The sequence below is a fragment of the Sarcophilus harrisii genome, chromosome 1, assembly GCF_902635505.1.
Source record: "Sarcophilus harrisii chromosome 1, mSarHar1.11, whole genome shotgun sequence".
NCBI classification, from domain to species: Eukaryota; Metazoa; Chordata; class Mammalia; order Dasyuromorphia; family Dasyuridae; genus Sarcophilus; species Sarcophilus harrisii.
Genome location: NC_045426.1, coordinates 627,084,698 through 627,107,167, shown reverse-complemented (window position 1 = coordinate 627,107,167; position 22,470 = coordinate 627,084,698).

Below are 22,470 nucleotides of genomic sequence, written 5' to 3'. Positions count from 1 at the left end.
TAGAACCTGGGATAGTCACTCTCTAGATGCAGAGATCAGTATAGGTAGGGGGGAGGTAGCCACACAAAGAGTATATTGGTAAATGTTTAATAACTAGTTCTCAGAGGTGTGAAGGGAAAAGATATGTAATACACTTTAAATTGTATTACCTATTAAATTATTATTATATTACTATTATTATTTATTAAATCATATTACTCTTATTATTTATTAAATTTAATTTTAAAGTTAATTGCTCTATTAATATTTTCCTATCACTTCTTAAGTCTAGTCCATCAACAAAATAATACATCAAGCTCTAATTTGTGGTGTTGGACATTTTCTAAGGGATGAATGATCACAGTAAAAATTGAACTATCATCTCTCTTGAACCAATTGGACCTGGCTCCAGTATATCCCTGAAACTCCCTGTAAAATGAAAGAATTGAACTAGATGACTTTTAAGGTTCTTTCCAACTTTAAGTGCCATGATCCTGTGATTTCTTCATGGTCACTAAAACAAGTTAGCAGAAAAAGTTGGTCTGGTATTTAGGTCATCTTCCCAATAAATTTCTCTTTGTCACTTTTATGTACCTTTTTGTTGTGGTTTTTTTGGTCCTTTCAGATGGGTCCAACTCCTGGTGGACCCTTTTAGGGTTTTTTTTGGAAGAGATACCAGAGTGGTTTGCCATTTCCTTCTCTAGCACATTTAACAAATGAGGAAACTGAGGCAAAACAAGGTTCAGTGGCTTGCCTAAGATCAGTCTTACACCAGATTTCATTTTAGTAAGATCAACCTTCCTAATTCCAGGTCTGGTGCTCTATGTACTCATTACCTAGCTGCCTTTTGTCCCTTTTTTATTGTATTCTTTTCTCAAATCCCTATCACACCCCCATAGTTGAACACTATAACATACAATAATATATTAGGCTTTTTATTCCCACATAATGAATCTATATGCTGCTAAAATTTTGTACAATTCTGTGTGTGTATGTGTGTGTGTGTGTGTGTGTGTGTGTGTATGCACATGCCTGCTCTTGTACAGGATTTTTGTTGCTGTTTAGTTTCTATCCTTAAAGGTATAGCTCTCAAACTGTCCTTTATGAGGTTACCCAAGAAAATGGTCTTGAGGGTCTGATTAACAGTTATTCAGAATGAATTTTTTCAGTGGATAGAAATGAGTTCCACTTTACTGTAGTCTATTACCAGAGGGTACCCAATGGTATTTTTATTCATCACATTTGACCTTAAAAATGTTTTGTAGTTGTCAAGAATGTAATTTTTCACACAGTCCAGCTGCAAAAAGGACTAATTAAATGGTGTTTAATGACATTTGTTCCTTAAAGGAGGCCTAATTAAATGTAGCATATAATTTTTTTTATTTACCAAATCAAGTAATTCAGCCAATTTTCAAGTGTGTTTAATAAACTAAGTCTGAGTCATTTGAGGGCCTTGTGGTGCAACAACCAGAACTGCAGTTGGCAGGGGTTTTCGGCAGCTTAGTGCACACCCTATTCTTTAGCAAAATCACTTCTCTTCTCAAGAGCTCATCTTCCCATGTGCTAAATGGAAGGGTTGGACTACCTGAGTTTTAGAGTACCTTTTTGCTATATTCTACATTCTTTCACTTAAAATTCTAAGGTAACTTTCAGCTCTAGCATTTTATATTCCTAGGTTCTTTCCAAATCTTAACTTGTCACAGATTTTGAGAGTTGAACTATGGCAGAAATTACCCTTTATAACTTTAATCTAAACAGCAATCATCTCTACAGCACAGAAGACAAATGATCATTCAACTATGCTTGAGAGCCCCCAGTGTGGAAGAAACTATTGCCTCCTGAGGAAAACACTTCCTCAGTGTTTGGCGACTGAGAGAAAGTTTTGTTTTGTTTTATATCAAATCCAATTTGTCTCTTTGGAGCTTTTATATAGCATGTTTTTAATATTTCATCAGCCCAACAGAAAGAATTAACTAAGCAATCAATTAATAAAATTTTATTAAGTACCTACTGTATGCCAGACACATGTACTAAGCACCAATTATATGTTAGATATTATGCCAGACTCTGGGGATCCACAGACAAAACTGAGTCTTTGCCCTCAAAAATCTCACATTCATTTGGAGAAAATAATTGGTATTAATTTAAGTAGATATAACACACATATGTGATATATAATAATATATAATAAATATATGATATATAATAAATGCAAATATATACACATATTGGATAGGTAAATAGATAATGACATGATATGATACACTATGACATAATGTTGAGGAAGTGCTCTGATGATTCTCATGAAAGGATTCATGCAGGAGATTTCACGGAATCTAAGCTGTGAGAGAAATTAGGTATTCTCAGAAGCAAAGAAAAACAGGGAGTGTATCCCCAGCATAGGAAACAGACAGATTGTGACAAGATATGGAGATAAGAGGTATATTTGTATGTATTAAGAACAAGTAAATTTTATTATAATCAATAGAGGAGGAAAGTGAATAATATGTAATGTGTCTGGAAACTTAGACCTGAGACAAATTAGGAAGTATTTTAAATATTAGAGAGAATTCATGTCATGGTAGAAGAAATAAGAAGCCACTAGAAATCTGGGAAAATGGATAGATGTGCACAGTGATAGCATTGTGGTAGAAAGAAGGCAAGAGATGTCAGAGAGTGTAATGGTGGGATTTCCAAGGTTTAGCAATTACCTAGATTTGGAGGGTGAGGGAGAGGGCAGATCTGAACCTGAATTCGTGGTTATAAACCTTGCTTGGAAGGGTGGTAGTCCCCTTGCAAGAAATGGAGAAGTTAATCTTTCCCTAGTTTCCACCAGAATAGTTTGTCTTTTTCCCAACAGTTTTTGTCAAATATGGAGTTCTTGACCCTGCAGCTGCGATCTTTGGGTGTCGTAAATACTGGGATACTGCGCCTATTTACTTCAGTATATTGTGTCTCTAGGCTGTTCTATTGATCTATCTCTTTATTCTTTATTCACCACCAAAATGTTGTGATGATTTAAGATAATATGAATAAAGTCCAAGAATGATTTGGAGATCCTAACCTATGTGACTGGAAGGATGTCCAAAGATTGATTCCTATTCTTTTATGCTTCTTAAATGAATCCTCCTGTCCTAAACCACATGCACACAACATTAATTATATCTGTGGCTTAGGACCATCATCATACCTTTACCCCACAAAGCCCTCTGAGCTTACACCGAACCAGTTTGATCTTGAGAGTCTGATACCCAGGGCAGAGGCAATATGTCTCTTTGATTCTGTCCCATCTTTGCCCCCAGTAAAACTACAGGAAAATCTCTAAGACAATCCTTGTATATGCTACATGTCTAAGTGTTCCCAAATGTATATAGCAGGCTTTTACTCCTACATAGGCACACAATGAACATATGTACCAGGTATTGAACAGCCTTTATCCATCACAAAAAATACATAAGATGAAAAAACTCATGGGTTCACATGTGCAAATATAGAAAATATAAAACACTCAGCTAACTTCAGTAGAATCGTTGAATATCTCTGAAATTTAAAAGCAGTTTACAACGAGCAAACATTTCCCATTTATCTGGGACTGCACCATTTAAGCAACTCAAAAGCAATAAATAACACTAAGGTTTGTTAAGGTCCAGATTTGGCTTCCAAGGAGTGACTATAGTATCCCATTCTTGGTGGTCCTTCTTAAGGAAATCTCTCATTTTTATGTCAGCCTTACTCAGGCTTAGGAATTCTCCAATTCATGGATCTTCCACCAGCTAGACATGTCTGTTCTCAGTCTCAGTTGTCAATGGCTTGTTCTCAGAAATGGAATTAGAGGTCGGCAGGATCTGGAGGTCTAGAAACTTTAGTCTCAGGTTCACTTGGGCAAGCATAGCCTCTGTTTAACATGATCCTCCTTCTAGTGGTCATAGTCTGCTGCTGGAGGAAGAGAGAGAAGGGAGGAAAGAGAAATCCCCTCCTTGACCACCACCTGCTGCCTTTGATACTGAAAGTCCAAAGAATAGAAAACAAAGGTTTAAATGGGTGGGAGTATATCATAGCTCACACTTAAAAGAACAGTCAGTCAATAAGATTTAGAGAGCTGACAAAAAGCCAAGCAATAAGGTAAGCACCCAAGAAGCAAAGAAAGGTCTTCAATGACCTAAAGATAGTTCCTTCAACTGTTCATGTTCCTGAACCATGATCAACAATCATCAAGAGAAAGCCCTGGTCACTAGGAACCGAATAAAACTTTTTATTTATTTATTTTTTTATTTAATAGCCTTTTATTTACAGGTTATATGTATGGGTAACTTTACAGCATTGACAATTGCCAAACCTCTTGTTCCAATTTTTCCCCTCTTTCCCCCACCCCCTCCCCCAGATGGCAGGATGACCAGTAGATGTTAAATATATTAAAATATAAATTAGATACACAATAAGTATACATGACCAAACCGTTATTTTGCTGTACAAAAAGAATCAGACTCTGAAATATTGTACAATTAGCCTGTGAAGGAAATCCAAAATGCAGGTGGGCATAAATATAGGGATTGGGAATTCAATGTAATGGTTCTTAGTCATCTCCCAGAGTTCTTTCGCTGGGTGTAGCTGGTTCAGTTCATTACTGCTCCATTGGAAATGATTTGGTTGATCACATTGCTGAGGATGGCCAGGTCCATCAGAACTGGTCATCATATAGTATTGTTGTTGAAGTATATAATGATCTCCTGGGTCTGCTCATTTCACTCAGCATCAGTTCATGTAAATCTCTCCAGGCCTTTCTGAAATCTTCCTGTTGGTCATTTCTTACAGAAAAATAATATTCCATAACATTCATATACCACAATTTATTCAGTCATTCTCCAACTGATGGGCATCCACTCATTTTCCAGTTTCTAGCCACTACAAAGAGGGCTGCCACAAACAACCGAATAAAACTTTAAGACATTTTACCTGTGGTAAAACTCCTCTGCCTGGCTGTCAATGCCCTTCTCCACACAATCTTTCCCAATACTATTTCATTAGCATTCCTTCCCAATACATACCAGTAGCACTAGACTCTTCATAGTCCCTTCCTAGGCCACACTTCTTCCAGCTTCAGTGCTTTTGCTCATACCCTCATACCCCGTCTGAAGCTTTCTCTATTGCTTCTTCTACTTATCTCAAATCTACTCATCTTTCAAAGCTCAATTTAAATCCCATCTCTTTCAGGAAGTATTCCTTGACTACCTCACCTTAGAATTCTCTCTCATTCTGCTGAGCTCCCAGTACACAGATAATTAGAATCTCACTAATTAGCACAAAATGTGTGTGTTGTTATTTAATTTAGTTTAGGTTTTTCTTAATGTAAATTCCTTGGGGGTAGAGACCATATTTCTCTCTTATCCTACATGGGGCTAAACATAAGGCTGGAAATGCAAAGATGCTCTCCTAAGCCACCATTCCAATACATGCTTATTTACTACCCAATTTTTCTTATAACTCCTGCCCACCATAATTACAGTTATTTTTGTTCTGTGATGAATCAAGGAGCAAAGAGGGAGAAAAACATTATTTTATTGATTTATTGATAGTAGTAATCAGTCCTGATATTCAATCAACAAATTTTATATAGTTCAGGTCAGTTCAATTCTGTTTAAATTAGCCCCGAGGCACTGGTCAGGTCAAATCATGTCAACAAGCTTTCTTTAGCACTTACCATGTTCCAGATTCTGAGGTAAATTCTGAAAATGTCATTATGAACAAAGAGAAAGATAGTTGTAAGCTGGTAGCAAGAATATGAAGGAGTCCTCTAATCTCACGAAGATTGCAAAGTACTTTGAGTAAATGTAAATGGCAAAAGAAGTTCCAACTATCCCATGAGAACACTTGCACCTGAGTCTAGGCCATTTCTGCCACTATGTCATTTTTGTTCTGTTTCTATATATCTAACCTGACCTAGGATTGGTCTAAGGACCCATCACACTATTTTGATCGCTGCCACCCAGGATAACTGGTGTCATAAGTAAATTCCTTTTAAAACTCTAATTAGCCTATCAAACCCTAATAAATCTACATATATTTAATATCAGGATGCCATGGGCCACTCCTTTATTGGTATCTCAGTATTGTTTCAGAGAACCGTTATATCAGAGAAGACCAGATCAGATCCTTTCAATTGGAATAACTGGCAGGGTAGTCTGTTCCCTTTATAAATATTGTGTCCTTATTGTAATATCAGCTTTCAAGAAGTTGAAACTCTAATAGAGGAAGAAAATACACCAAAAGATGCTGAAAACTATAGGAGAACAGAGGACAAAGTCCTCTTGTGTCAAAACTTGTCAAAAATGGTAGTGAAGTCAGAAAAAAAAGGTATGTACAAGGGAAAGGAGTGAACGATGGCTGGCTTGGGCATTTCCTCAAAATGGAGGCTCTGGGAAGAATTTAATGGATGATGGGACTTGAGGGCTAGAGTAAAAAGGCTAGAGAAATTTCTGCTATAATATGTACAAAGTCCTTAATTCAAATTAGGAATACAAAGATAAATAAGACACATCTGCTGCCCTCAAAGACTGTGACATTAAATAAATATAATAATATGTATGCAAATAACTAAAATCTAATGACTTCCATTAAATAAGTCAGTAGCCTGAGATATCTGAAGAGGGAAGATCATCATTTAAGGATAAAGAAGAGTAAGGAGGGGGAGAGGTTCTAGCATCTGAAGCTGAAAATTGTAGTAAAGAATTTTGACAGATAAAGATGGAGACAGCCATTTCCTGGCACGAGGAAATGAATATGTGGAGATATATGGAAGCAATAAAGGATTCAATGGAGGGAAAGGAAGAAGTGCACATTTCACTGAAATATGGAACATTTGAAAGAGAATAAAATGAAATGTTTGAAAAGGTAGTTTCAAGTCAGATCATGGATTGCAGGCCAAGCTAATACCCTTACTTTTTATTTTGAAAGCAATAGGGAGCCACGGAAAGTTTTAGAGCAGGCAAAGTGATAGAAACAGATCTATGCAATAAGAAAATTGTTTTGATGCTTATGTGAAAATTGAATTAGAAATCAGATAGAATATAGGTTAGAAAACTAGTTAGACTGCTATTAACATAGTTCAGATAAGAGATATTTTAAGTTTGAATTAGGCTAATATAGAAAGAATGAATAACTGTGAAGGATATTTCAGAGGTACAACTGATAGGACTTAGCAATGCATTATGTGTAGAATCCTGTTTAGAGTGCTGAAAGATTGCTCAATAATATTGTTCCTTTCATCAAAGAGAAGCTTCAACAGTCAGATTCTATAAAGAGAAGGGTTAAGATAAGTTATATAAAGAAAAGACAGGTTAGAATTTAAATGAGTAAAGAAATGAACTTAGCTCAGGTATTATCTCCTCTATGCAGCCTTCCTTGATTCTCTTAGCTGATAGTATTCTCTCCTACCTTAATAAATTTATATTATGTTCTTAGTAGTATGCTACATACCCCAAAATTTAATGTTTGCTTCTGGAAGGCAGGTACTTTTTAATTTTAAAAAAAATTACTCTTCTGTAAGAAACGATCATCAGGATGATTTCAGAGAAGCCTGGAGAGATTTTGCATGAACTGATGCTGAGTGAGATGAGCAGAGCCAGGAGATCATTGTATGTGGCAATAACAAAATGATATGATGATCAATTCTGATGGATATGGCTCTCTTCAACAATGAGATGATTCAGACCAATTCCAATGGTCTTGTGATGAAGAGAGCTATCTACACCCAGAAAGAGGACTGTGGGAGTTGAGTGTGGTTCACAACACAGAATTTTCACTCTTTTAGTTGTTTGCTTGCATTTTATTTTCTTTCTCATTTTTCTGGTTTGATTTGATTTTTCTTGTGGAGCAAGATAATTGTATAAATAGGCATGAATATATTGAATTTAATAAATATTTCTACCATGTTATATATATATATATATATATATATATATATATATATATATATATATATATTGGATTACTTGTCATCTGGGGTGAGGGTTAGGGGAAGGGAGAAAAATTAGAACACAAGGTTCTGCATGGGTTAATGTTGAAGAATTATCCATGCATATGTTTTGAAAAATAAAAAGCTTTAATAAAAATTACTCATAGCAGAAACAACTCACACCCCATACCAAAACAAGGTGGAAAATGAATATATGTTTTGGGTATAAAGGGCGATGCCATAAGGAAATTAGGAGAGCAAGGAATAGTTTATCTATCAGATCTTTGGAGAAGGGAAAAATTTATGACCAAAGAAGAATGAGAGAACATTATGAAATGAAAAATGGACCACCTTGATTACATTAAATTAAAAAGGTTTTGCCCAAACAAAACCAAAACAAACAAGATTAAAATAGAAGTACAAAGCTGGGGAAAAAACTTTTATAGCCATTGTTTTTGATAAAAGTCTCATTTTAAAAATATATAAAGAAATGTATCAAATTTTTAAGAATACAAGTCATTCACCAATTGATAAGTGGTCAAAGGATCATGATCACATAATTTTCAAATGATGAAATTAAAACTATCTATAGTCATATGAAAAAATGCTCTAAATAACTATTGATCAGAGAAACACAAATTAAAACAACTCTGACATACTACTTCATACCTCTCAGATTGGCTAAGATGATGGGAAAAGATAATGATGAATGTTGGAGGGAGTGTGGGGAAATTGGGACACTGATGCATTGTGGAGTTATGAAATGATCCAACCATTCTGGAAAACAATTTGGAACTGTGCCCAAAGGACTATAAAGCTGTGCATATCCTCTGATCCAGCAGTGCCTTTACTGGGTTTGTATATAGTAGGTAGAATATGAGGAAATAATAAAAAAGGGAAAAAGGACCTACATGTCCAAAAATGTTTGTAGCAGCTCTTTTTGTGGTAGCAAAAAATTGGAAAAGGAGTAGATGCTCATCAATTGGGGAATGACTAAATAACCTGTGGGATGTTAAGGTAATAGAATATTATTGTTTTATAAAAAATGATGAACAAATTGATTTTAGAAAGGCCTGGAAATATTTACATGAACTGATGCTGAGTGAAACGAGCAGAACCACGAATACATTGTAAAAAATCACAGCAAAAATGAATGATGATCAACTATGAAAGGCTTGGTTCTTCTCAGTGGTTCAGTGATCCAAAGAAATCACAATAAACTTTGGATAGAAAACGCCATCTGAATCCAGAAAAAGAATTATGGAAATTGAATGTAAATTAATATGTCTTATGTTTACTTTATATTTGTTTTTCTCTTGTGGTTTTTCCCTTTTTTCCCTGATTTTCTTTCCCAGCATGATTCATAAAGAAATATGCATTTAAAAAGTTAATGTATATGTATAAACAGAAAATAAAACAATTTAAAAAATAAATAACAAAAAATAACCAGATCTAACCTAGTTCTTTGTACAGAATAGTATTTAACAAATATGTGTGGGATTTAATTATGTTATATAGTCCTTTAAAGTTTCAAAACACTTTATTTTATTTTAACTTCATAACAACTCTTTTGAATTAGGGATTTAAAACATTATTCCCTTTTGACAGATGACCAAAATGAGATTCAGAGCTGGCAAATAACCTTGTCATAGTTGCACGGCTAACTAGTATATCCTAAAAAATTTTAGGATTTGCATTTAAATCTATTTATTTCAATTCTCATATTCTACCTACTATATCACAAGTGCCATTAAGTAGAAATATGGATACACTGATTTGGAGCATAACAAACCTTATGAACAAAGGTTCTGGAATCAGGAGAGAGGAAAAATAATGATCAAAATTCCAAAGACTTGTGTTGAAGAGGGGGAGATATGCATCCAGAGAGAGAGGATTATAGAGACTGAATTTGGATCACAACATAGTATTTTCATCTTTTTTGTTATTGTTATTTGCTTGCTTGTTTTTATTTATTTCTCATTTTTTTCCATTTTGATTTGATTTTTCTTGTGCAGAATGATAAATGTGGAAATATGTTTAACCTATATTGGATTACTTGCTATCTAGGGGAGGGAGGAAGGAAGAAGAAACATTTGGAACACAGGACTTTGGAAGGGTGAATATTGAAAATTATCTTTGCATGTACTTTAAAAAATAAAAAGCCAATATAAATGCTAGGAATTCCACAAGGATTTCAAAGAACTGGATTGAGGCCATTCACTCCTTGCTTCCCAGAAATCATCATATGCTACCTTTATTCAGAGCTCTTTCATCAGTATGAACTTCATTTTCCTCAGAGCTAATACTCTGCTTTCCTATTCTAGATTTTATTCCTCTAGACTTACAATTCAGATAAATCAAATTTCACTTGTAACACCCCCTTTAGGATTCTTTTCCAACTTCCATTCACATTGGTGATACAGATTCCCAAAAGGCAGATGACAACTTTTCCTTTGGAATTCAAAAGGGTAATCCTAAGGGACTGAGGTTCCTAGTTCTGTTATTCATGAACTGCACCACCCCCTCCAGCAGCAGTATACTTTCCTATTGATTTTTAGGCAAACAATTCACTTCTCAAAATGGTATTTTTTTTAAACAAATTGGAACAGAAACATCTCCTCAAACTGGATGAATGTTCTTCCTTTGCACACACAAGATCCCTGGGGAAAGTGGTCTCATATTTAGAGAGCATATATGCCCAAAAGATAAACTCACAGCTCCTTGTTACTAGAAACCTCTTTTTTCCTCCTTTAGTATAGTCCTCATGAAAGTTCTCATAAAAATTCCCTAAGGTGTAGCTCTGTGCTCTTCTCTGAGAGTTGATGCTTTTGTATAGTCCTAAAATGAGTTTATTCAGTGTGTTCCATTTCTTTCTGGTGTGTAACTCATTCAACTTGCTTTTCTGCTTATTGCTTATTGCCACTCAGAGATTTTGCTATCCACTCTAGGCAACACAGCTACCCAAAACACTGAGAATTTTCTGACCTTTTGAAGTTCACAGAATAATTATTTGGTCCATAGAAGTAAAAGAGGATGGAAAAGGGAGAAAAGAAGAGAAAAACTCCCTCATCCTGCTCCAATTTCCTCTTAGGAATCCTTCACCATTACATAATACCACCACGCAAGTGAGCTGCTTCTAGAATTCATGACTTCAAATTAGTTTGTGGTATAGGTCCAATAGAAGTGTCTGATTCTTTCATCTACTCTCAAAATATTATCTGTGTGGAATCATCCGCTTTTCCTCGATATTTGAAACACTTTATTCCTTCTAAGTTGACTAAATAATGTTTTCTCCTGGTTTAAAACTTTGATTAATTCAATCTAACTGCTTAGTCTTCTGTAATTATACTGAAATTGGATGAAAACCCTAATCTTACTCAGCTTCACATTTTGATGGCATCTATCACTCTTCTTGGGAGAACATTCTTATTTCCTATATAACTACTTAAACCTATAGCTCATAGGGACTAAAGCTGAGAGATGTATTAGAGGTCACCTAGTCTGATACATTCATTTTGTAGATGTAAAAAAGGAGGTTCACAGAAATTAAGTGACTCCCCCCTGGTCACAAAGCTACTAAATGCCAGAGGTGAGATTTATTCCCAGGTCTTTGTGATTCCAAGCTAAGTACCACACAGCTTCTCTGAGATGCTATGAATTAGCAAATTGTCATATTCATAGAATGAATGATGAGGCAACCGTGGTGTGATTCTCCAAACAATACACTTAGAAAGATTCTAAATACATAGCTGAACTTGAAAATACTGTAATCTTATTTAACTATGAAAAACTCTGGCACATTTGACCTTTGGCAAAATTTATTGATTCCTTTTGGCATTTTCATACTATGTTTTTCCTTTCAGTCAAGTAATTAAGAATTACCTTCTAATATAAGAGATCAGCACACTTCCATGGAAAAAACATTGAACTAGATGTTAAGAGACCTGGGCTTTTGTCCCAGATCTACTACTAAATAGGTTATTTAGCCTCTCTGTCAAATGCAAATTGACTCTCTGTCAAATGCAGAAATTGGACTTTGGGATAGGAGAACTAACATGTTTCATGATAGAATCAGAATCCAAAAAAAAAAAAAAAAATCTTGGTAGGTTAGAATAATGCCCCAAATTTAATAAGATGAAATTTAATTAGGAAAATGAATTCCAAAAAATACTCAACCTTCACAAGAATAAATTAGAGAACATGTGCCAAACAATAGTTTATGTACCAAAAGGTAATAATTTTAAAGGACTTCAAACTAATTATCAAACACACAGTAAGCAGTGAATATTATATTAGGTTACATAAAAACATGTTGCCCAGGACAATGGAGTAATATTCCCATCATACTCTGTTCTGGTCATACCATAACAGGATAATATTCATAGAAGTTCTCTTACCCTCTCTGAGCCTTGAATTCCTCTTTGATTGAGTGAGAGGATTAGAATAAATAATAGGATCATAGATTGAGTTAAAGGGCAGGTAGGTGGTGCAGTAGAGAGAACATCAGGAAGAATTTAGGAAGTTAGGAAGATCTCTTCTTTAAGAACAAGTTAACAATTGCAAGAAAACTTAAAATTCATCTGAGTTAAATTTTCTTGTTTTATAGATGATGAAACTGAGGTCCAAGAATTAAATTATTTGCCTAAAGTTGCAGAGAAATTAAATGACAAGGCTGGATTAAATTTAAATCTTCCAGCTATAAACCTATTAATCTTTCTACTATACCATAACACTGCCTTCTATCTCATTGTATTCCTCCCCCCCAAAAAAAATCACATATTAGAACAGATAAGGACAAATGACCCATTTAGTGATGTCCTAGATATCAAGTAATATGAAAACAAACTGAAAGGCCTAGGAGAAAAGATATTCTCTGATTTGATTCCCAAAATCATCATTCAACTGACACTGTTCTTTCCAATGTTACCCAGTGATGTTAATGGCCAAATCTGATGTCTTTTCTCAGTCTGACTCCTTAACCTTTCTGTAGCATTGTTACTCTCTGCCCCCATTAACTATCTCCTCTCTGAGTTTTTATAATACTTGTCTTTTCTGGTTCTTATATGTTGCAACTCCTTTGCTAGATTTTCAGATTCATATCCATTTAGTATGCTTGTCTCCCCCAAACATACACAGAACCCCTGTTCCAAGATTCTTTCCTAAATACTCTCCTCTATAGCAATTGGTGATCTCATCAGCTCTCTATTGGCTTCAATTATTGATATGCAGATAATCTAAATACACAGACCTAATTTTCCTTCTGAGCTCTCCTAGTTTCCAACTGTCTTTTGGGCATCTCATCAAATTTTCAATGTGTCCAAAACAAAACCTGTTCCATTCTCCCCCAACTGTCCCCTGTTCTAGTCTTTCCGATTTAGCAGGTAAACTATTCTTTCAAGTAACTTAGATTCATGACTTTAATATCATTTTCAATCGTCATTCTTATTTGCCCCACATATCCACTCTCTTATCAAATTTTGTCATTTCTACCTTCATAGTTCTCTCCTGCACTTCTCCTTATTAGCTCTTACATGATTGTTGCAGAGTTTTCTAACTCAGTACCCTTGTTTCAGCTTTCTCTCTACTCCAATCCCTCCTCCACTCAGCTACCAAAGTGAGCTTCCTCAAGTGCAAGTTTGACTGTCACCCCCTACTTCAATAAACTCCCTAATACATTTAAAAGTAAATATAAAATTCTTTATTTCATATTTAAAACTTTTCCCAATTTTGTCCCTTCATATTTTTCTAGTCATTTTATACTTAATTTCACTTTTGAATGGACTTGCCCCAACCTTCATTAACTTGGCAAAGCCTTTAAGAATATTTGGTTATTCACTCAACATGAAGAATTGGATTTTAATGGAAGAAGAAAGCATCTCCTCTCCTCAAATGAAATCAAAGTTTAAGTCGAAATCATTGAGACCCAGGTAATAATTTTTTTCTAGATTTCACAACAAAATCAATATTTTTTTGAGATTTCATGAAAAATAAAATTCTTTTAAACCAAAAAAAAATATTTTTCCAGATATTTAAAATTAAGGAAAATATAGATTGTGGAGGGGAAAAAACTGGCAAATGTAACAACAATCTCTATTAAAATTCTAAATAGATTATCAAACAGTTGTTCTTTAAAGAAATTGAAAAGGGATATGTAGAGATAGGAGACAAGAATAGAGGCCATTACCGAATTGACACTTTGAGTCTGACCATTTCCAATGTGAGTAGGGCAGACACTGAAGGTGGCAGCAGCAACTTTCTATTTTCAGTTACTTTTGAGAAAACTGAAATGTGTAAAATTATGACAAGCCATAAAAATGTACACATTCTCAAAGAAAACTGAGTGCAGTAAATAAAAGGAACTACTTCATATAATTAAAAGTCTCATGGTTATCCTGGTATCTGACTCGTTAGTCCAGTTTATTGACTCTTCTACATCACTGTTTTTGATCAGGATCCAGTCCAGATACTGTTGTCTGTCCTCATTTTAGCAAATACATCTCCCTTGATATTCATTTTAATGTTCCATGATACAATAGACAATTGTTGCCCTTCCATAAATAGAAGTTTTCAGGTCTTCTGTTTTACCCTAAACAAGGGAACCTTAGCCTGCATAATAAATAGAACATTCTTAATCTTTATTTTAGTTCATGGCCCCATTCCTCTTTCTCAGATAGCCTTCTTAATGAGTGGAGCCTTAAGAGGAAGAAGAAATATGGACTAAAAGATAGTAAGGATAGATATATCAAGTGAAATGATTTTTGAAAATAGGAGAAACCTGGGTATTTTTGTAGACAATAGAGAAATATCCTGTAACAGGGAGAAATTGAAGATGAGAAACAGAGGGGAAGTAGGGAGAGAAAGAGGAAGAGACAGAGACAGAGATGTTTGATAAAGGGAGCAATCAGGTGGAAAAGATGAGATGGAATGGGATCACTTGTATATGCAGAAACATTTGCTTTGATGAGAAAGGCCACCTCATCATGTGAGATGTTGGGGATAGTGGCAGAGGATATCTGGGCAATGTAGTATGAGGAATGAATGATCTTAATTTTTTTCAGTGAAATAAGAGGCAAAATTCTAAGCTAAAGACATAGGGGAGGCCGGTGAGCCATGGGAGATTTGAAGAAGAATGAAAAGGTTAGGAAGAGCTTATGTGGTGAGTGGAATAATGAATCAGTTAGGGCAGTGTAAAAAGACTGTCTTGCAACAATGAAAGCCTCATTGAAATTATACGTCATAAATTTGTAATGGACCCAATCAACTTAGTTATGTGATTTTTATTCAGCTCTATTCAACATCATCCATTTCTATAAAAAAAAAAACAGGAATAAATGTACCTCTCCTTACCATAACTGGGGTATGCTTTCCTCCCCATTGTGAAAGGTTAGAAATGTAAAAGGATGGAAAGCAGCAAATGGTGAAAGTAATCCAAAGCTAAAGTTAGGAAGAACTGGAATAAGCTATACATTTAGGGAATAAGGAACGTTAGAGATGAAGGCAGTATAGAGTTGAATTGGTGCAGCAAGATTTCAAGATAAGGAAAGGAGGTGGGTGTAGGCAGTACATGGGTAATAAATTATGATAATCTGAAGAGTGAAGGGTTTGGAGGTTGCAATGAAGATGAAAAACAGGGTTTGGTGTTGCATGGCAAATGGAGAAGTAGACTAAGAACAGATTATGATCAGACAAGAGAATTTCAGAGTTCATGAACTTGAAAGTGGAACATTGGTAGGTGATGGATAGCACAATCCAGAGTATGAACATCTCTCAGTACAGGTGAGGTGGGATGGAAGAGTAGATCATGGGAAATAAGTTGAATAACTGAGAAATTAGAATACTGAGGGAGAATCAATATGCATGTTGAAGTCCCCTGGTGTTATGGAAGAAGTTGAAGAGGAAAGAAAGACTGTGAACCAAAAACTAAATCATAGAGGAAAGAAAGGGAGAGACCTGAAAATCAATAGATAACAGAATTAAAATCTTCTATATAAATGGAGTGGATATTGAAAGAGAAGTGACTAAATGATGTTAGTAAGGGTAGGGAGGTGACAATGTGGAGGAAGACTTACTCCAAGGAAATGGTCCGTTCATTCCAGTGTTTTTAATAGAAATAGATGTTGTATGTTGTCAAAAGTTCTTTTTATATCTATTGATGTATGATCCTGGCTGTTTTGTTATTTATACAGTCAATTTTATTTATAATTTTTTAATGTAGAAAACATTTACATAATGCTTTTAAGTTTGTAAAGTGTTTCATATATTTTATACTGTTTGAGAAAGCAGAGGCAATAAGAGATTAACATCCCTAGGGTAACTCAGCTAGTAAGTTATCAAGACATACTCATACTCATACTCAGGTATTCCTAATTACAAGCCCCACACTTTACTTACTGCTCTATCTACTTGTCTCCAAGTACCGCACTAGCCCTTTTCTCCTTGTATAAATCTAACCTAGTCTTAGTATATAATTTTTGTCATATTTTGCTATAAGTCCTTTAAGTGACATGTGTAGGGTCACAAAGCATCTGAGGCAAGATTTGAAATCAGGTTTTCCTCTCTAGGTCCAAAACTCTATCTACTGTGCCAAATAGATACCTCAACTATCTAGTATCCATCTTTCCATTTATTGTAAAATCAACTTCTACTTCCTTGTTCCTTTATTCTTTCCTTCACCTGGACTTTGATTATGTTTTCTTGCTTTTTCTTTCTTTGCATTTATATCCCTCTTCAAAATCCTTTCTTTAAATTTAGGGTTTATTTTGTCTAAGGTAATTTTTCCCCTAAATCTATATCCCCCTTTATTGTCTTTATTTCCCTGTTTTCCTTCTCTTTTTTTCTTGTTTCTTTGCTATTTGATGTAGGTCTACATCAAACTCCCTGTCTGACTCTCAGTCTTTCTCTTTCTCTTTGTCTCTCTGTCTGTCTTTCTCTTTCTCTGTGTGTGTATGTGTTACTTTTCTTTGTGCCTACCTTCCTTTGACCAGTTCAGATGAAAGTAAGGTTTTAATGACACTAGTTGCTCCACCACTTCCTCAGTAATATTTTAGCTTGTGCTCCCAAATTATATGTTCACACCATTTTACCCTCTTCTTTATTATATCATTCCCCTCACCTCTTCTTTTCCTTTCTTCTTTTAAGATCATCTAAACATAACAAAACCACATCTAGAAGCTCTGTTCTATTTGACATCCCTCTATAATTCTTGATAATTTATGGTTTCTGAGGAAAATTTTCTATCATCTTTTCCCAATACATTGTAAACACTTCATTCTTAAAAAGTCCTTTCTGTATGATCATTTATATTTATCTTTTTATTCTTCTCTTTATTTCAATTTTATTTTTCAAGGCTTTTACTCATCCACAGTATTTTCATGAGGAAAATTTGGAAATGTTCTATCTCATTTAAAGTCATTTCCCCACCTGTATAATAATATTATTTTTCTTGGTATATTAGTCTTCCTGAAAATGTGTATATGTATATATGTGTATGAGTGTATAAACACACTTCATAGTATATAATAACACATGTGTGTATATACGTATATATTGTATATTTGGAGATCATAGATATTGCTTTTTATCATACTGTATTCCATGCTTTCAACTTCTTTATGTGGTAGCTTCTAAATCTTGCATAATCCTGTCTGAAGCTCCCTAGTATTTGAATATTTTCTTTGTGACTGAACAATTTTCACTAACCTGAAAGCTCTGGATTTTAGCTATGTCATTGTGGTAGTTTTAGTTTTGGAGTTTCTTTAGAGAGGTGATTGGTGTGTGCTTTCAATATTTCCATTCTATATTCTTTTTCTAATATATCTAAGCAGGTTTTTTAATACCTTTTAGGAAGGTTAGATATCTAAGCACAATTTTTTTGTTATACTTTTCAGGTTATCCAATGATTTTCATATTATATCTTCTTGATCTATTTTCTAGGCCAATTGTTTGGGATATGATGTATCTTATATTTTCTTCTATTTTTGTCAGTCTTTTTAAAACAACGTGTTCATAAACAAGTCAATACAAAGCACTATGGGAGAAGGGGGAGTCATAATAACTTTCATATTGGAAGTTTCATATTGGAAGTGACCTGATAAGACTAAGAGTCTGAAATAAGGAAAGGAATAACACAAACCAAGAGGAGAAAGGGGAAAAGAAAATAAGATTCTGGGTAGGAAATCTTCACCCACTCAATGGTTTTGCATAAGCTGGCCCAGATTTTACAGAACCAATTTTGTCCAGAGTTAAGTGTCTCATTCTAAGCTACTCCTCTGTTCCTCCTGCAATAAATCTGTAACCACAGTAATCTGCTTTAATGATGCTAACAGCAGCTGCTACCTCTCCATCCCTGAAAACCTGTCTCTGAGACCCAAACAGGTGTTCCCCTCACACGCTTGATCAGGCATATTGGCAAACAATGCCCTCCTCAGTGCTACTGAGAATGGCAGATTCAATCACTCTTCCCTTTTGATCAGAGGTCCACTCACTCATGTAGAAGGTAACTCCATCTTTTAGTGTAACTGAACGGTCGCTGGTGCAGAAAATCACCCGAGTGGCAGTATGGTAGGGGTGGAAGAGAAAGAAGGAATAGCAATCTACATTTTATGAAATGAAATTTTGAGCTGGAAAAAAATGTAAAGATTCAACATCCATCTCCATTTTGCAGATAAATAAACTGAGGTTCAGGGAGATGTTGTGGCTTGACCAAGACTGTTCAATTTAATTCACTTTTTGAAAAAAATTGCAAACTATTAGAGATATAAAGATTTAAAAAACCAACAGAACATGGCAAAGAACTGGACTATAATGAGACTATTGTTAGAAGGCTGCTGCTCAGGGGAAGAATGTCAAGGTGAGGAAGGGCTAGAGTAGAACTCACTTCAGAGTATAGCAATTAAGGGACAAAAAACATCTGGTAGTTTTCTATTAACTTTTTTTTGTTTACTATAAGTTATATTTAATTGTTTCTAAATTGTGAAAGACTGCCAAGAACTATGAGTGACCTGAAACTTTCTGTACCTTTGGGGCAAAACCCCAATAATTCTTTTCTCCTTAAGAGTTATGACCATTGGTGTTTTTGAAGTTACTAGAAATTGTATGCTGAGGAGGCTCAAGGAAACTATATCTATTCTGTAAATAGAAGCTATAAATATTCTCCTGATGAGCTTAAATTATTTTGTTGACCTGGTAGAATGACACTCTAATATACTAGAATCAGCCCTTGATTAGAATAAAACATGAATTTAAAAAAAAATCATGATATGTCTGCTGAGGCTTTCCTTGGAAATGCTGAGGAAATGAAAACTGATGAGATGGCACTGAGGAGTTTAAAACAATCAAACCTTAAGTCTAATTTCCTACTTTGCATCATCTGCACATTTGATAAATAAATAATTTATGGCCTTGTCCAAATTTTTGATAAAGATGTTAAACAGATCTGGACCCAGACAAAGCTGCCCGAGAGGTCACCTGGAATCTTCTTTCAAATAGGCATTAATAATAACAATACCATGGGCAGCTAGATGGCATCATAATATATATAGAACACCAGGACTGGAGTCAGGAAGATCCATTTTCATGAGTTCAAATCTGCCCTCAGACACTTACTAGCTGTGTGACCCTAGGCAAGCCACTTAACCTCATTTTCCTCAATCCCCTCATCTGTAAAATAAGCTGGAGAAAGAAATAACAAATCACAACAGTATCTCTGCCAAGAACTCCAAAATTGGTCATAAAGAGCCTAATCCAACTGAAATAATTTAACAACAAAAACAATAGCTGTCATTTTAAATGCACTTTAAAGTTTACAAAGTACTATATAAATATTGTCTCATTTTATCCTCACAACAAAGATAAAATGAAACATATTCCTCTTTTACAGATCAGGAAGTTGAGCCAGAGAGCTCTTAAGTCAATTGTCATATAACTTGTAAGTGAGACCTGATCTGAATTCAGTTCTTTCTGATTCAAGGCCCAGCACTCTGTTTACACTGAGCTACCTGATTGCTTTTAATGACAACCATGGACATGGTCATTCAACTAGTTTTAAATCCACTAAATTATATAAGATTTTAGTGACCAGGACTTAAACTTTTTCCAGTTGTGACCATTTTTAACCTGAGAAATGTTTACATGTCTCTGGGATATATGTATCTAAAATAGTTGTACAAATTAAACATTTGCTGATAATAAATCATAATTTTGCAACAACCACATTTAGTTATGAGATTTGATATGGAGTTATAAATCACAGTTAAAGAAGTTGGGTGTCTTGTCCACATGTTTCCAACTTATCTTCAAAAAAGCATGAAAGATTTTATCAGATGTTTTGCTAAAAGATTGATATCTATAATATTCTTCTTTGTTTTATTTTTTAACAACTCAATAGTCTTTTTTTTTTACTTTCACCTTTGATTTTCAGGCTTTTAATTTATTCTTTCCCAAATATTTTTAGTTGCATTCATTGATCTATTCTTTTTCCATTTTGTTGATATAAGAATTTAGAGATATCAATTTTTCCCTAAATACTGTTTTGGTTGCATCTCATAAATTTTTGTATGTTGTCTCATCACTGTCATTCTATTTAATGAAATTATTGACTGTTTTTACAATTTCTTCTTTGACTCACGTATTCTTTTGGATTAGATTATTTAGTTTTCAAATAATTTTTAATCCAACTTTCTACTGCCCTGTTGAATGAAATTTTTATTCCATTATGATCTGAAAAGAATATATTTAATATTTCTTCCTTTCTACATTTGATTTTAAGGGGTTTACACATGGCCTATTTTTATGTAGATGCTTTGTGTTTTTTTTTAATTTTTTTAATTTTCAGTTGCGAGCTCTTACCCTCCCTCCACTTTTCTACCATCTACTGAAAAAGTAACAACAATTCCCATTACATGTAAAACCTGTTTTTATATCAGGCATTAACTTTTGTAGTACCCCTCCTCTTTTCCACACTGTTTCCAAAGACTGATGACAGTAACTGAGTAAGAACATTTGTCACTTCTTTCAATGTCCTAACACTAAATCATACAAACCTGATAACTGAAACTCAACAAGGTCTTCTCACTTAGCTTTGGTTTCCACTTCCTATGATTCCTTTTCTTTTTTTGTCCTGGCTTTTAAGGTCTAAAAACCATTTTCCTTAGATAAAGAAATTAGAATCAAAGGAGGATTTTGGTAGTACTATATTCTGTCTATTATCTGTTATCATTAATAATAATAACAATAGCTAGCATTAATATAGAGCTTTCTGTGTTCCAGATACCATACTAAGTGTTTTATAATTATTATCTCATCCTCACAATCCTGGGAGGAAACTGAAGACAGCAGAAGTTATAAGACTTACAGTTTATACAGCCAGTGTCTGAAGTTGGATTTTAACTCAGGCCTGCCTAATTTCAGATCCAGCACTCTATCCACTGTGCAGCTACCAACAATAGCTATAACACCTCTTTTATCTTTCACCCTTCTCTAAATAAAGTTTATTTTTTTGTAAAGCAAAACAACTTTGTTAACACCCTTACCATTTTCCACCAGTTTCAACTCATGCTGAACTTCACAATATCTGACATTATCCTTAAAATGTTCTCTTGTATTTAATCCTAATTGTAAATCCTAAACTTCCACCACCTGTACTTTTTTACCCTTTAATCTACTTTGGGTGATGAATTACTTTGGTTTGATTTTTTAGATACCTTTCCTCCTCATCAGAATCATTTCTGTTAAATTTTTCAGAATTTCATCCTTAAAACTTCTTCTTTCTAGGCTAACTTCCCCTGCAGAATTTTAGTTTTGTGCATCCTACAATGTCTTTTTCCTTATCTCTGAAAAAACAGTTTCCCCAAAGTTAGGATGCATGTTGTATCACGCTCATATTTTCTCTTTATCACAAATTCTAAGATTAATCAGTATTTTACAACTCCAACATTCCTATCATTTCCGTTTCAGCAATCAGTTCTCAGTCTTATTAGTCTGAATTAATTCTAGGCGAGTGATTCTACTTAATTCTTCTTCCATCTTTGAAAAGATGACATGACAGAGAAGTGATCCTGAATTCTCCATATTTTTTTCAGGAGATTACTAATAACTTGGAAAGGCTTAAATTATGGGCTTAATGACAAATAGATTCTTTTCTCTATCAAATACATGACCTTGAACAAGTGACTTAAAATTTCTGGACATTGAAAATTTCCTTAGCTATGAAATGGAAAGAATGGACTAGACAATCTTCAAGATTACTTCCAGTTCTACTATTTTGTATTCTGTATTTTACCATTTTATGTTTCAAGGTTCTATTCTAGCTCTTCTTTATTTTTCTACAATTCAGAGATTTTTAGCCCCAAATTCCTGAACTCTTTTTATTTTTAATTTTACTAACTTTATTTCACTATAAATGGTTTGTTTAATGTTATGTATTTTATTTTATGCCTTTAAAAACATTATTCTGAGAAGAGGTCCATGGGATTCACCTCCTAAAGGGTCCATGACACAAAAAGGGTTAAGAATTTCTGTTCTATACACATAATCTCTTGTTT